Source organism: Arachis duranensis, chromosome 6 (assembly GCF_000817695.3).
Source record: "Arachis duranensis cultivar V14167 chromosome 6, aradu.V14167.gnm2.J7QH, whole genome shotgun sequence".
Classification (NCBI taxonomy): domain Eukaryota; kingdom Viridiplantae; phylum Streptophyta; class Magnoliopsida; order Fabales; family Fabaceae; genus Arachis; species Arachis duranensis.
In genome coordinates this window covers 30,093,674-30,108,676 of record NC_029777.3, presented here as the reverse complement: position 1 = coordinate 30,108,676, position 15,003 = coordinate 30,093,674, and the positions used below count along the sequence as shown (strand labels likewise).

Sequence of the window (15,003 nt, the reverse complement as noted above, 5' to 3'; positions counted from 1 at the left end):
CCACTTTCATTAGGGGGAAGAGCTCTGCTTGTTTGAATGCATTGATGAACTCCTCTTTTCCTCCTTAATTCAAGTGGTTAATCCAAAGAGGAAACTCTTGTTCTTCAAAGATTCAACCACCATCGAGAGAGGGGTTAATCTATATGAATTATGTGGTGAATTTGAGGAATGAGCCACATAATTCAGTTTAGAGTTCATCCTTTCATGATTCCTTTAATCAAAACACCTTGGTTAGTATGTGAGATGTAACTCTCCTTGGTTGAGATTATAGGAATTGTGTGGCTGGATAGATTTGAGCTTCATCTCTTCTCATGAATAATTAGATCACGAGAGTGGCAATTGGTTATGTTGAGAGAGATTGAATCACCAAGAGATTGGGATTCAATTACCCACTTGCCATGGATCTATACCCATGATTGAGAAGGATTTGACTAACATCAATTCATGAGAACTTGCATCTCTGATCCCTAATGATTCTCTCTATCATTAATTTTCATTTCTTTTGCTCTTTAGTGTTTGAATACCCATTGCCCAATTCCCTTCTACATTCTTGCAATTTATTATTCTTGCCATTTACATTCTGTTTCTTTATTTCTTACTCTCTTGCTCTTTAGAATTCAGCACTTTATTTTATTGCAATTTACTTTTGATGTCATTTAAGTTTCTTGCAATTTAAGTTTCCGTTATTTACTTTCACTTTATTTCTATCTTCTAGTTCTTTACATTCTGTGTCATTTACATTCTTGCAATTATGTTCAAAAATCAAAATGCTCATGAAATCAAAACTATGTTTGCTTGACTAAATCTACCATTTAACTAAAGTTGCTTAATCTACCAATCTCCGTGGGATCGACCTCACTCTTTGTGAGTTTTATTACTTGATACGACCCGGTATACTTGCCGGTTGTACGTGAAATCAGATTTTTACGTATCATTTACGCGTGGGTGTACTGGCATAAAGTAGGCATAAAGTGGGTATAACTCTCTGGTTTTTGTACCAGAGATCCCATATGGCAATCCACGCATAAGCATGGCTCACGCTTAAGCGTGGAGTGACACTTTTTTTTAAGAAGCCTAAAATAGAATTTAACACTCTCCTAACCTATAAACATTCCAAATCACCCAAAATTCAAATTTAACAACAAATCTTTTGGTTCTTGAAAAATTTTCAAATACAAAACAAACAAAACTTACACTTCAAGCAAAATACAATCAAACAACAACTAACCTACAACTTAAGGTACAAATCTAATCAAACAGACTCATAACCAAAACACTAAAACAAGAATATAAAAACAAGAAAACTACCTAACAATGTCAACCCAATGCATTCATTGATTATATATACAAGAGAATGGAAAGAGTTTACCATGGTGAGGTGTCTCCCACCTAGCACTTTTATTTAAAGTCGTTAAGTTGGACGTTTGGAGGGGTCTTGCTAAGGTGGCTTATGCTTGGACTCTTCCTTGAATCCCCACCAATGTTTGCACTTCCAATAGCCTCCGGGATCCCAAATTAGGCGCACAAGGCCTTCAATGAAGCTTAAGCAAATGACAAGGTCCCAAAGTTGACGATTGTCTATGTATATTCTAGGGTCCCATACTTTGTTTGTCAACCCTCTTTCTTCTTGAACTTCATGCTTCCAATTGGTTGACAAACTTATTGGATTCTCCTCATAACTCCTACTCATCATCCTAAATCCCTTGAATTGAGCTTCACTCCTACCATGAATCTTAAAATTTGAGCTTCCTTCCACTATGCACCTTGATTCTTGTTACCAACCAACACCCAACTCTTTTCTACTTTATAACTCACACATATCTCTAAGTTGATCATCCGTTTCTAACAATGCATATTGATATGGGCCAAGGAAATTAAAGGATAAGATGGTTACCCATTCAACTTGTAATTTGGATGGTGACTTAGTAAGAAAGATATCCAACGGTCTTGACATTGTACGCTCCGCTTCCTTTGACTCCTCCTTGATGACTTCCATCTTTTGACAACTTTCTTCAATCTCCTCTTGTTTGCTAACTTCTTCCAACTCTTTCTCATTAATCAAAATGTGTGTTGGAGGGTGTATACATTCCTCTTCAATATTGGTTTCACATTCAATTGAAGAAGCTTCAACAAGATCACCATTGGCACTTGGTGTAGAGTTGTCTTCAATGATAGAATTTCCTATTTGTTCAACATCCCCTAGATCTTCCTCAACTATTCCTTCATCTTCAAAGGTCTCTACTACCTCCATATTTTGGGCCTCCTCTTGCTTCTCTTGAAGTATATATGCGTGAATCCGATCCATCAATTCCCTAAGACGATCCCTTCTCTCTTGTTCCATGTCAATCGCATAATTGGGATCATGTCGCTCTTGGATTGATGGATACGGGTGTTTTTCCATGGAGGGTGGTGGTGGGATGGAGAATTCATTATGTGGTTGGAAATGAGGTTCATCAAAGCTTGGAGTTTGGAAGGTGTTTTGGTTGTTGGTAGAAGATAGAGGTATACGGGATATAAGCTCTTGGAAGCGGAGGTGAAACGAGTGAGTGTGGTTTGGAACTCTTCTTGCTCTTGAGAAATGACACCAAGTATATCATCCATAGAGGCTTGGTTGGAGGAAAAAGAAGGATTATGAGGGTAATGATGTTGAAATGGTGATGGTTCCATGGGTGCTTGTTCATAATGGTTATAAGTGTGTGCAAATGGAGGATATGAATTAGGATTGTGAGGAGGTGATTGATGGAAATAGGATGCGGATTGGGAGTATGGTGGTTGGAATGATGGTGTTTGAGGGCTATGTTGAGAGTGTGGTGCATGGAATGATGGTGTTTGAGTGGCATAATCATGATAAGAACCATTATATCCATTGGAATGATATGCATTATAGGATTGGTTACAATCATAGTAGCTTGGTTGAGGAGGTTGCCAGAGTGATTGCTTATATGCATATGGCTCCCTTCTCAAGAATTCATCTCTTGGGTTTTGTTTTGCTTGGTTCTTCTTCAAAATCTTTTGAAACATATTATTCAAAGCATTACACATATTTTTTACTAATCTATGAATTTACTGCCAAAAGAAAACAAAAATTAGTACTATTTAAATAAAATAAAGAAAGAAAAATAACTAATGATGCACATGCATCAGTTTCAATGCAAGTTCAAGGGATGAAGGCTTTGAGGAATTTGTGGGGCTATTTGGGGTGTGTTGAAGTTGTTCTGAGAGATATAAAAATTGTTTTGAGGATTCTTGGAGTGTTTCGGTTGTTGAAATTGGATTGGTTGTTGAAATTGTTGTAACTGAATTATTGCTTCTCTGTCCTTGGTTTTGTTGAATGCTCCACCCAAAATTTGGATGGTTACTCCATCCATGATTATATATCTTGAAAAAGGGGTCATTTTGTCATGGCTTGGATGAATTGCCCATGAAGTTCACTTGCTCCACTGAAGGTTGATCAAGGTTGAATGTGTCACAGCTTTCACCATAACTTGCTCCTTCATGCATGTCATAGGAGGGACCCTGGGTGCTTACTATAGAAACATGCATGCCTCTTATTTGCTTAGTGAGTGCCATGAGTTTTTAAGACATAATCTTGTTTTGTGCAACAAAAGTATCCAAGGTATCAAGCTCTAAAACTCCTTTTTTCACATTGTTTCTTTCCGAGGAAAACAAATATTGGTTATTGACCACAATTTCAATAAGTTCTAGAGCCTCCTCTGTAGTTTTCTTCATGTGCAATGAACCACCAGCTGAATTATCCAAAGAATTTCTTGATGCAGGAGGGACGCCATCATAGAAAATCTTTAATTGAACCCAATCAGCAAACATATTTGGAGCGCATTTTCTCAACAACTCCTTATATCTCTCCCACACCTTATAAAGAGTTTTTTCCTCTTATTTCCTGAAAGTTTATATATCCATTCTCAGCTTGGTTAGCCTTTGAAGTGGAAAGAATTTGGTCAGAAATTGGCTCACCAAATCATCCCAAGTGGTGGCGATGCTTTTCTTAGGTTGGGCCTCAAGCCAATGCCTAGCTCGATCCGTCACTGGGAAAGGAAACAAGAGCAACCTATAGACCTCAGCTGGGACTTTATTGGTCTTCATAGTGTCACAAACTTGGAAGAAGCTAGAGATACGTTGATTAGAGTCCTCTTGTTGACTTTCTCTAAATTAGCAATACTATTAAACTAAAGAAATCAATTGTGGCTTCAATTTAAAGTTATTAGCATTCACAATAGGAGTGAGGATGCTACTGCCACAATTTTCAGAATTTGGGATGGTATATGAGCTTAATTTTATCCTAGTAGGTTGAACATTGTTACCACCAACATTGTTGTGATTATGATTAGGATCCTCTGCCATATTATGTACATATTCTTTTTCACTTTGCTCAACAATTCTCTTATTCCTAGCTTATTTTTTAATCTCCAAAGAGTCATTTCAATCTCCAGATCATATAAGAGGGACTCTCCTTCTTGATTACCCTGCATGTACACAAAAGCACCAAGAAAAAAAAAAGTGATGAGAGCCTCTCAGTCAAAGTGAAGATAGTTTTGAGTAGTAAAATATCACAAATAGGTAATTAGCAGGAATAAAATAAATATGTACAGTAAGCAATTAAATGGCAAAAACAATAAATAAAACAAATAAAAATAAAAAGAACTAATGTAGGTAATCAATTAGCCGGTAGATTGTTAATCACAATCAATCCATGGCAACGGCGCCAAAAATTTGATACCATGAAATCAGATTTCTATTATTAACTTATCGACAAATGCACAAAGTTATGTCAAGTAATACCACGATAAGTGGGTTATCGTCCCATGAGGATTAATAGATTAAGCAAGCAATGATCAATTGATTATTTTAGTTAGACAATTCAAATTTGGATGATGAACAATTGGTAATATAGAATAAAATTTAAATGACTTGATAAAGAAGTAAATGAAAAATAATAAATGACTTGAATGTAAATGACAGAAATGTAAATGATAGAAATTAAAGTAATTAAAGGCAATAAAAGAACATAAACAGAGAATTAGATGAGGTAGCAATTAAATAAATGAGCTAGATTGAATTAATTGGAATTAGAAATGAAATAACAATAAAACTGATAAAGGAATTAAGAATTAAATGATGAATTAAGTGCAAGCAATAATAAACAAATTAATGAGATAAGATGAGAGAGAGTGTTATGGATCAGAGATATTAAATCCTTTGGATCAATAAATTTTACCTCTATCTCAACCATGCAATTGAAGATCTCAAACAATCTTAGGTAATTGAATCGTAATTTCTTAGTAATTCAATTTCTTTTAACCTAATCAATCACTAATTTCTTGATCAATTACTCATGAGAAGAGATGAACCATGTTCTCTGATTTAGAAACACACAATTCTCAAGATCTAGATAAGATTGATTCAATGTCACTTATCAAATTCAAATCTAAGATCATAAGAATTGAGAGGAAGAGTTTTCAAGCTTGATTTCTATGTTCACTCTTCCAAGTGATCATAAAATTCAAATTAAATCCAAACTATCTTCTGATAGATTTAGATCTTTGTGATGAAGAACAAAAACTCTTGCTAAAGAAATAATAAAGCATGAATTAAAGATAGAGATGAAGAACAATCAATCCATTAGAAGTAATAGAGCTCCTTTCCTTAACAAAGAGAGAATTATCTACTCATATTTTAGAGCATTACAAAATGGGTATGAGAAGTGAGAGAAGGAAAAAGTGAAGTGATGAAATTGAGAGCTTTGAACCAAAAGAGAAAAGAAAAGCAAAAAAGCCCCTTTAAAAAAGAAATCATTAGGGTTTTTTATATTCTCCTCTAATTATCCTCAAATTCAAATTCAAATTCAAATGCAATTCAAATTTCAATCTAATTCAACTTTCTAACTATCTATCACTAATGATCTTCCTTGCTTCAATATCCTGAGCCTTGTGAGTTGGTGTGGGCTTGATTGGTTGGGCTTGATGAGCATCAGATGCGGCTAGTGATTTGTCATTTTAAGCACCAAAATGTGGCATGCTATCCATATGCTTTATTAAAGACCAAAATGAAGCTCAAAGTGTAGTCTTAGAAGTGTGCTTTAAGGTTAGAGTTGGAGACGTCACATATGGTGTCTTGGTGCAATTTTAGAATGTCCACAACTGAACCGGCAAGTGCACCGGGTCGTTCAAGTAATACTTCAAGTAAGTGAGGGTCAGTCCCACGAGTACTAAGGAACTGAGCAACAATTGTCAACTGATTGGCTTATTCAAGAGAACAAAAAAGTTTGTTGTGTGGGTTTAAAGAGAATTAAATAATAAATAAAGAGTAAAGAAAGCAAACAATGCATTTGGTATAGAAATCAATGAGAGAAATATTTAAGGTATTGGAGATGTTTATTTTTTCGAATAAAGTTTTCTTACCAACTATTTTAATAATGTAAGATTCATTTTATGGCAAATTGTAATTGACTAAACCCTAATATCTTAGTGATTTACTCTTCTCTAACTTCATCAACCGCCAATCTCTTGGTCACGTGATTCCGATTAGAGGGTTAAGTTCAAATCTAGTTTATGGCCACAAAAACCCTAATTACCCAAAGCTAAACGAATTATATGTCACATATCCATATTAGTTCAAGTAATTATCAATCTAAGAGGAATTTACTTTCAAGCTGTGTTCAGGTGAGAGACCTCTCCCAAGGGTCACAAGAACACATCTATAATAAGGGTCATACTTTCGTTCCACCTAGATTCATAAAATTAAGAACAAAATTAATCCTTGAAACTGAATCAGTACATTAATTAAAATAGAAAACTAATAGTCTTAATCCATAGAAATAAGCAAAGCTCTTAACCTTAACCAAAGAGGTTTAGTGGCTCATGACTTACAGAGAAAATAAGAGTTCTAAAAAGTGTGAAAGTGCACAAGTGTGAAGATGTCCTAAGGGGTGAATCTTTTTTCTTTTATATCTAACCAAATTCGATTTGAATATAAAATAAAACAATAAATCCTAGAACTAAAAGATATTGTTTGTAAATAAAAATTACAGAAATAAAATAAAAGATAACTAATAAAAGCTAAATCCACTTGAAGATCCTCTCTTGATCGGCTTTTACTTCGGACTGCCTGGCGCTAAACACCAGTTGGGTGTTTAGCGCCCCATAGAAGTAGAGACATTTCTGAGTTGTGGGGTGTTGCTGGTGCTAAACATCTGCCCCAGAAGGGTAACTTCAAATCTTTTCCTTTTTACTCCAAACTCTACCAAATTGCTCCGAATTTTACCTGAAATTATAAAAATACTAGAACAACTCAAAGTAGCATTCAAAGTGGATTTTTTCACTAAAATATATTAAAAATTAATAAATTCTAACTGAAAATGACTAAAAAACAAAGGGAAAAAGGGCATAAGATACTCACACATCACAACACTAAACTTGAACTGTTGTTTTTCCTCAAGCAACCAAAACAATATAAAACTGAGAAAAAGGGAAAATGCTTAGGACTTGAGTGTTCATTTAAGCTCATATCTAGTTGTTGAGTGGCGCTACTGATACTCTAACTCTGAATAGGTTCGGCATCTCACTATCCTTTGAAATTCAGAAGTATTGATGTCTCTCAGCACTAGATCTCGGATGATATTATGGATTTTCTTCTTTTGGCTCTAACTAATCCTTGAACAGAACTTTTTCTTTTCATTTTCTTGGTTCTTTGCACCTTAAGCCTAGCCGTGACTCTAAGTGTTTTGTCTCAGCTTAGCTTGACACAAGAACACCACAAGCACTTAACTAAGGAACTCCTTAAGTTCTAATTCTTCTTTTAATTTCTCTTAGTCAGTGGTGCTCAAAGCCTTTGGCATACTCTGTAATTGCATTTGGTCACGACTCTTAGTGTTCTATCTCAAGGATTGCATGACACAAGCATATGGTTAGGAAAATCACTCTTTTGAGCTTTAGATCAATTTTGACCCTCCTATCTATTGCTGCACTGGTGTGCAAAATTAGAACTCACACAACTAAATCGGCAAGTGTACCGGGTCGTCCAAGTAATACCTCAGGTGAGTAAGGGTCGATCCCATGAGGATTGCCAGATTGAGCAAGTTGTGGTTATCTTGCAGATCTTAGTCAGGCGAATAGAAAGCTTATTGTTGTTGTTGTAGGCGCATAAACAAAACAATAACAAAAGCAATTAAGAATGACGTAGATACAATAGTGAGAATGCAGTTAAGGCCTCAGAGATGCTTTTTCTTCTAGAGTAATACTTCTTACTAACTACTTTAATGATGAGTGATTTATCTAATGTTAAGGCTGTAAGTGATTAAGACAGGGGTAGTGGTCATTAATCTCCTCTAATCCAAACCAAATGCCAGAACTGGTCAGTCAATCTTTACGAGGGTGAAGCTCACGCAATTCAATCTCTAATGATCCTACTCAAAATGCCACAGACAAGGTCGGATCTTCTGGACCGGAGAATGAAGCTCTATGATTCTAGCCTTAGCGCCACAGAGACCTCAATTACCCATGACTAACGAGATTATATGTCACATATCCTAATTAGCCCAGATAACTTGTTAGAACCTATGATATATTCTCAAGCAGTAGCTCAATACTATCTGGTTAAGGTTTCGCAAGAGCTCAATACTATCTGGTTAAGGATAGGAGCTCTGCTCATTCCCATGGTGTAATATTATTACTTTTCTACTTTAATACATGTTTGATTCTATTCTATGATGTATTTTCATTCTTTATCTTTATGAATCTGGGGTGGAATGAGAGTATGACTGATGAATCCATATTTTACGATAATTTTTTGTTAGAATTTAGTGGATTTCATCATATAAACCTACACGTATTCCATTAAATAGCATGCTTTTGAGCTTTCTTCCTAAATTATGGTTGATTATGAAAATATGCTCTTTTGTGTCTAATTTGACTTATTTTATTCTATTTTCCTTCCAGTCGATACCTTGATATTATTTGTGAGTGATTTCAGGTGTATAAGGTAGGAATGTCTTGGTGTGAATGGAAGAAGAGCATGCAAGGAGGAGGAAGCATGAAGAAACAAAGGAGAAAAATAAAGTGATGTGTGCTGCGCACAGCCATTTGTGCTTACGCACAGGCAGCAAAGCAAAGCAAAGTGTGCAAGCGCAAAGCAACTGGCGCGTCGCATGATCATGCAAAGCGTCGCGAAGTGTGCGTACGCACAACCTGAGATTTCGGCCAAGTGTGCGTGCACACACGTCTTTGCGTACACACAAGTATCGGCACATGTAATCATTAAAATGCACGTGACTCGCATTTTTGATGGATTGGAGGCCCAATTCTGATGGCCATAGCTCATATTGCAAAGGGCAAACATTGGAGAAGCATAACATATCATTAGGGTAGTTTTAGAATAGGAGTAAGAGGCCTTAGTTTAGTTTTTTTTTTCTCTAAGTTTTCTCTCAACACTATTTGGGTTTATATTAGGGTTTTACATTTCAACTGCCATTTCCATTTTTGATCTTGGATTTTACTAGCCTCCATTGTAAGTATTTCTTAATTACTACTCTTTATAGTTACAATTTTGATACTCTTTCTTGTAATTAAAGTCATAGTGTTAATATACATATTTTTTGCAATTTTGATCTCTTGTTGATGATTTTGATTATTGATGATTATTATATGCTTGGTTGAGTTAATATTGTTGCTTTTGATCATTTGTTGCTCATTGTTTCAAGCATTTTCTCAATTTTCCCATGTTTAGTGTTTTTGCCCACCAAGTGTTTGCGGAAATGTCAATTTTGATTATGGGCTGAATTTTCACCTCTTGGCTTAGGGAAAATGAGCTTATGGGTTCCTAGAGTTGGAATGTCCAACATTTAGTATTAATTCTCGGATTATTAATTGTTCTTGTTTCCACTAACGCTAACTTGTTGCTATGGCAATTAGCAAGTGAGTTAGGATTTGCGGATTAAGAACAGCTATGCTCACTTGATTTACTCTTCGATGTAAGGGTTAACTAAGTGAGATTAATCCATTACAATTGTCATAGTTGTGGTTGCAACAAGGAAAGGGCCCCTAGCTCATCCCAAGCCAAGATTCCATTTATGCTTTGAATCGCACACACATACATACATCAATCACTTTCATATCTTACTTGTTCATATTACATAGCTAGTTATTTCATTCCTTTATTAGTTCATTAATTACAATTTTGAATGCTCTTTTATTTATTTATTTGTTCATCTCTGTATTGAAAATCTCGTTTGTCTTTACAACCGAAATTGTGCACTCATTGATCACTGGCCCTTGGGAGACGACCCGGGAATAAAAACTCCCGGAACTATCTTTGTTTTGCATAATGACATCTTTTGATTTTCCAAACTTTGGTTGAGAAGATCGATTGTCAGTTCGCACTATGCTATCAACGGAATTGTTTCGTGTGAAATTCCAAATTGGCATAATCTTCAACTACCAAGTTTTTTTTCTTTTGCATTGCTTGGGGAAGGGTCATGTGTGCGTGCGCACACAGTTCCGTGCGCATATGCAAGTTGGTGTGTGGACGCACAAGCCTGTGCTCTCGCACAGAGCGTGCGAAAAGAGGGATGTGTGCGTACGCACAAGCTAGTGCGCACGCCCAGATCACAGAAAAATAGGGGAGCGCCCACGCACAAGCCGTGCGGGCGCTGTGAACAGAGGGCATAACCATTAGTGTGCGCGCGCACAGGTCGGTGTGCACGCACAGGACACAGAAAATAGAGGTTCTGTGTGCATGCACAAGTGTGTGCGCACGCACATGCCTTGTTTTTTCCATAACAAATTTCTCAATTCTAAGGTACTCAACCTTAGCTCTATCAAAATCTTAACCCCAAACATACAAACATTCAAATATTCATGACCCACAAGCAAATTAACCTATCTAGCTAAAAAATTAAACCAATCCTAAGCTAATCAACATAACAAAAAGCAATTAAATCAAAGAAGTATAAACAAAAAGAAAAGGGTAGGAACAATGTTACCATGGTGGGGTATCTCCCACCTAGCACTTTTGTTTAAAGTCCTAAGTTAGACTTGCATGAGTTCATTGATCATGTGGAACCTCTCGAAGGAGGAAAATCTCCAACCTCTTGGCATGCTTGGATTGTGTGCAGTCCAATAAATTAGGCTCCTTGACAACATTTTCTTCTTCATGCTCCTTACTAGGCTCAACCACTTGATCTTCAATTAGGTCACACCAAAAGATAGAGTAAACTTCAAGAGTTATCTTCTTGGATCCATCCAAAGTGAACTTTACTATTTTCCCATTGGCCTCAAATGAGTAAGCTCCCAAAAATACATCCAACTTGAATCCAGACGTCTTCAAAAATGGTCTCCTAAGGAGAATAGAAGATGGCTTGTCTGAATCGACTGGAAGGGTTTCCAAGATATGAAAATCTACTAGAAATAGCAACCATTGGATATTGACCAATACATTCTCCGCAATTCCTACAACAAACACAATGCTTTTGTCAGCCAACACAAATCTTGCTACGGACCTCTTCAATAATGACAAGTTCAACTTCTCATAGATAGGGAGGGGTATAATGCTTACACAAGTGCCCAAATCACACATGCAATCCATGAACTCCATGCCACCAATCACACAAGTCACCAAACAAGGACTGGGATCATTACACTTTTTCGGAATGAGAGAAGAGATAGAGTCATTTATCGAACTTTTGTTTAGCTCACCAATCTTATCCTTATGTGTTCAAACATCCTTGAGGAATTTGGTGTACTTCGGAACTTTTTGGATGGCTTGAAAAAGAGGAACGGTAACTTCTATATTCTTGAAAATCTCCACTATATTGGTGTCAAGGTCTTCATGCTTCTTAGCCATTTTAGCCAATGTTGGAAAAGGAATTGGTGTAGGCTCTTCAAGAGGGTTCTTCCTTTTGGGCTCTTTGACCTTTAATAGTTCCTACTCACCTCTTGCAATATTTTCCTCCTCATCTCCCACCACTTCCACTTCTTCTCCTATTTCTTCATTGTAGGGATCCTTGCTCAAACTTGTAGGCTCGAGACCAACTTTATCTAACTTGGTACCACTCCTAAGGGTGATAGATTAATACTTCCCTTTGGGTTTAGTTGGGGTTGAGAAGGTAGACCACTAGAGGTGGAAGCTTGATGGGCATTTTGAGTGTTTGAAGGAGAAAGAGTCAAACGGGATAAAGCTTTGGCAATGGTTGCCATGTACGTTTCTTGCTTCTTATGAAACTCCCTTTGCTCTTGCATGAAGCTTTGAAGCGCATCATTTATATGAGTTTGGTTTGGAGGATAAAGTTTATTGTTTTAAGTTAGGTTAGGCCTAGTATGTGGCGGTTGATATCTTGCTTAATGTTGAGAATGTGGTTGTTGATTGGGTTGGGCATGAGGTGGACTTTGTGGTTGATATGATGGGTAGTGAGGTTGTGGTAGATGATAGTAAGGTTGTTGGCCTTGGGAAGGTTGGTGATAATAGTGTTGTTGGTTGGAATAAGGTTGAGCTTGAAATGGTTGATTCCACCTTTGATGGGAGTTATCTCTCCATCCTTGACTTTGGTTCCCTCCATAGTGTTGAAAGCATTGATTGCCTTGATTGTAATTGGACCTTTGTGGGTAAGGATTTGCCATCATCAATGTGTTGTCCTCTTGAAGTTGAGGGCCCTCATCGGTATAGTGACCGTTGCAAGCACAAATACCACAAGATCTAGGATTTCCTTTAATTCTAGGAGGTTGGGGTGGAGGAGATAGCAACATTTTTGGAATTTGTTGGCCTTGAGTGATTTGCCTTAACAAGATCGTCATCTCACCAGACGTCTAAGTCAAGATAGCATCACCGGAAGATGAGACTTCACTTATAGCCTTTGGATGGGGATTTCTTGTCCTTAGATGTTGAGTTAAATCTGCCAAGTCTGTAATGACTTCCCAAGCTTTCACTTCGTTTTTTTTTCTTAGTGAGAGATACTCCACTTGAGGCATCAAGAAGTAGCATGTCTTCAGGGATCATCCCTTGGCAAAAGTAACTTATGAGCACCAATTCATCAATGCAGTGGTGAGGACAAGCTTTCAATAACTTTTTGAACCTTTCCCAATATTCATAAAGGGTTTCTCCATCTCTTTGCATGATGCAAGAGATTTTCTTCCTTAGACGATCCGTCTTTTTAGGTGGATAAAACTTCTCAAGAAACTTCTTGCGCAACAAATCCCAATTAGAAATCACCTCCTCAGGTTGGCTGTAAAACCATTCTTTCGCCTTTCCCTCTAGGGAGAAAGGGAAAGCGAAAACCATAACCACTATCTCATCTAAGCCATGTCTTCTTGTAGTAGAGCACGCAACTTGAAAATCTTTCAAGTGATTGAGAGGATCTTCTCCCAGTAATCTATTATATTTTGAAAGCAAGTTGATCATACCCGTCTTGAGCTCAAAATTGGCATCTAGATATGAGTACCGAACTTGTACCGGTTGCAAGGTGATGTCCGGGGCTCTGGCCTCCTTTAAAGTAATTCTCTGAGGTGGATCCACCATATTGTTGTCACCTAATTCACCCAAAGAAATTTCAGCACTTCCAACAAAAGAATACAAGGTTCCCTCGTTAAGTGAAGAATGAGGATCACGGTTAGAAGGTGATGGTGAATTAGATTGCTCTTCAAGAGAGTATGATTCACTATGCACAAATGCTAACCGGTGCCGAGCTTGTCTAATATGTGTTAAAGTCCTTTCTATTTCAGAGTCAAAAGGGGCCAAGCTTGGGTCTAGAAGCGAGCGTGTCATTCAACTAAAGAATCAATGGAAACATGCAATTACCAAAAGCAAACAAGAATAAGAGAATAAACGAAAACAACCTAATAGTCAATAACTACTAAAAATATTTAGATAGAGGCGCCAACTATCAATTAGTGTCAAGTAACAAACAAAAATCAAGTATTCATACTATTTACATATTCACAACAACCAAATTATAGCACTCATTGCACTTAGTATCCCCGACAACAGTGCCAAAAACTTGGTAGTTAAAGATTATGCCAATTCAGAATTTCACACAAAACTATTCCATTGATAGCATAGTCTGAACCGATAATCGATCTTCTCAACCGAAGTTTGGAAAATCAAAAGATGTCACTATGCAAAACAAAGATAGTTGTGAGAGTTTTAATTCCCGGGTCATCTCCCAAGGAAAAATGATCAATGAGTGCACAATTTCGGTTATGATGGAAATCAAGGTTTTCAATAAAAAGATGAACAAATAAAAAAATAAAAGAACATTCAAAATTGCAATTAATGAACTAATAAAGGAATTAAAGAACTAGCAATGTAATATGAACAAGTTATGAAAGTGATTGATGTATGTATGTGTGTGTGTGATTCAAAGCATAAATGGAATCTTGGCTTGGGACGAGCTAGGGATCCTTTCCTTATTGCAACCATAACTATGACAATTGTAATGGATTAATCTGACTTAGTTAACCCTTACATCAGAGAATAAATCAAGTGAGCATAGTTGTTCTTAATTCGCAAATCCTAACTCACTTGCTAATTGCTTTAGCAACAAGTTAGCGTTAGTGGAAACAAGAACAATTAAAAATCCAAGAATTATCACTAAATGTTGGACATTCCAACTCTCAAAACCCATAAGCTCATTTTCTTTATGCCAAGAGGCAGAAATTTAGCCCATAATCCAAATTGACATTTCCACAAACCCTTTGTGGGCAAAAACACTAAACATGAGAAAATTGAGAAAATGCTTGAAACAATGAGCAACAAATGATCAAAAGCAACAATACTAACTCAACCAAGCATATAATAATCATCAATCATCAAAATCATCAACAAGAGATCAAAATTGCAAAATATATATATTTTTTAACACTATGACTTTAATTACAAGAAAGAGTATCAAAATTGTAACTATAAAGAGTAGTAATTAAGAAATACTTACAATAGAGGCTAGCAAAATCCAAGATCAAAAATGGAAATGGCACTTGAAATGTAAAACTCTAATATAAACCC

General features: G+C 36.5%; 1 non-coding gene across 1 annotated transcript; it reads left to right on the top strand.

Moving 5' to 3' along the window:
- The first annotated feature begins 13,039 nt into the window (after positions 1–13,039).
- On the top strand, positions 13,040–13,146 carry LOC127740136 (small nucleolar RNA R71). The gene has a single exon (XR_008000817.1). It is a non-coding gene; the product is annotated as a small nucleolar RNA R71 (small nucleolar RNA).
- The last annotated feature ends 1,857 nt before the right edge of the window (positions 13,147–15,003 follow it).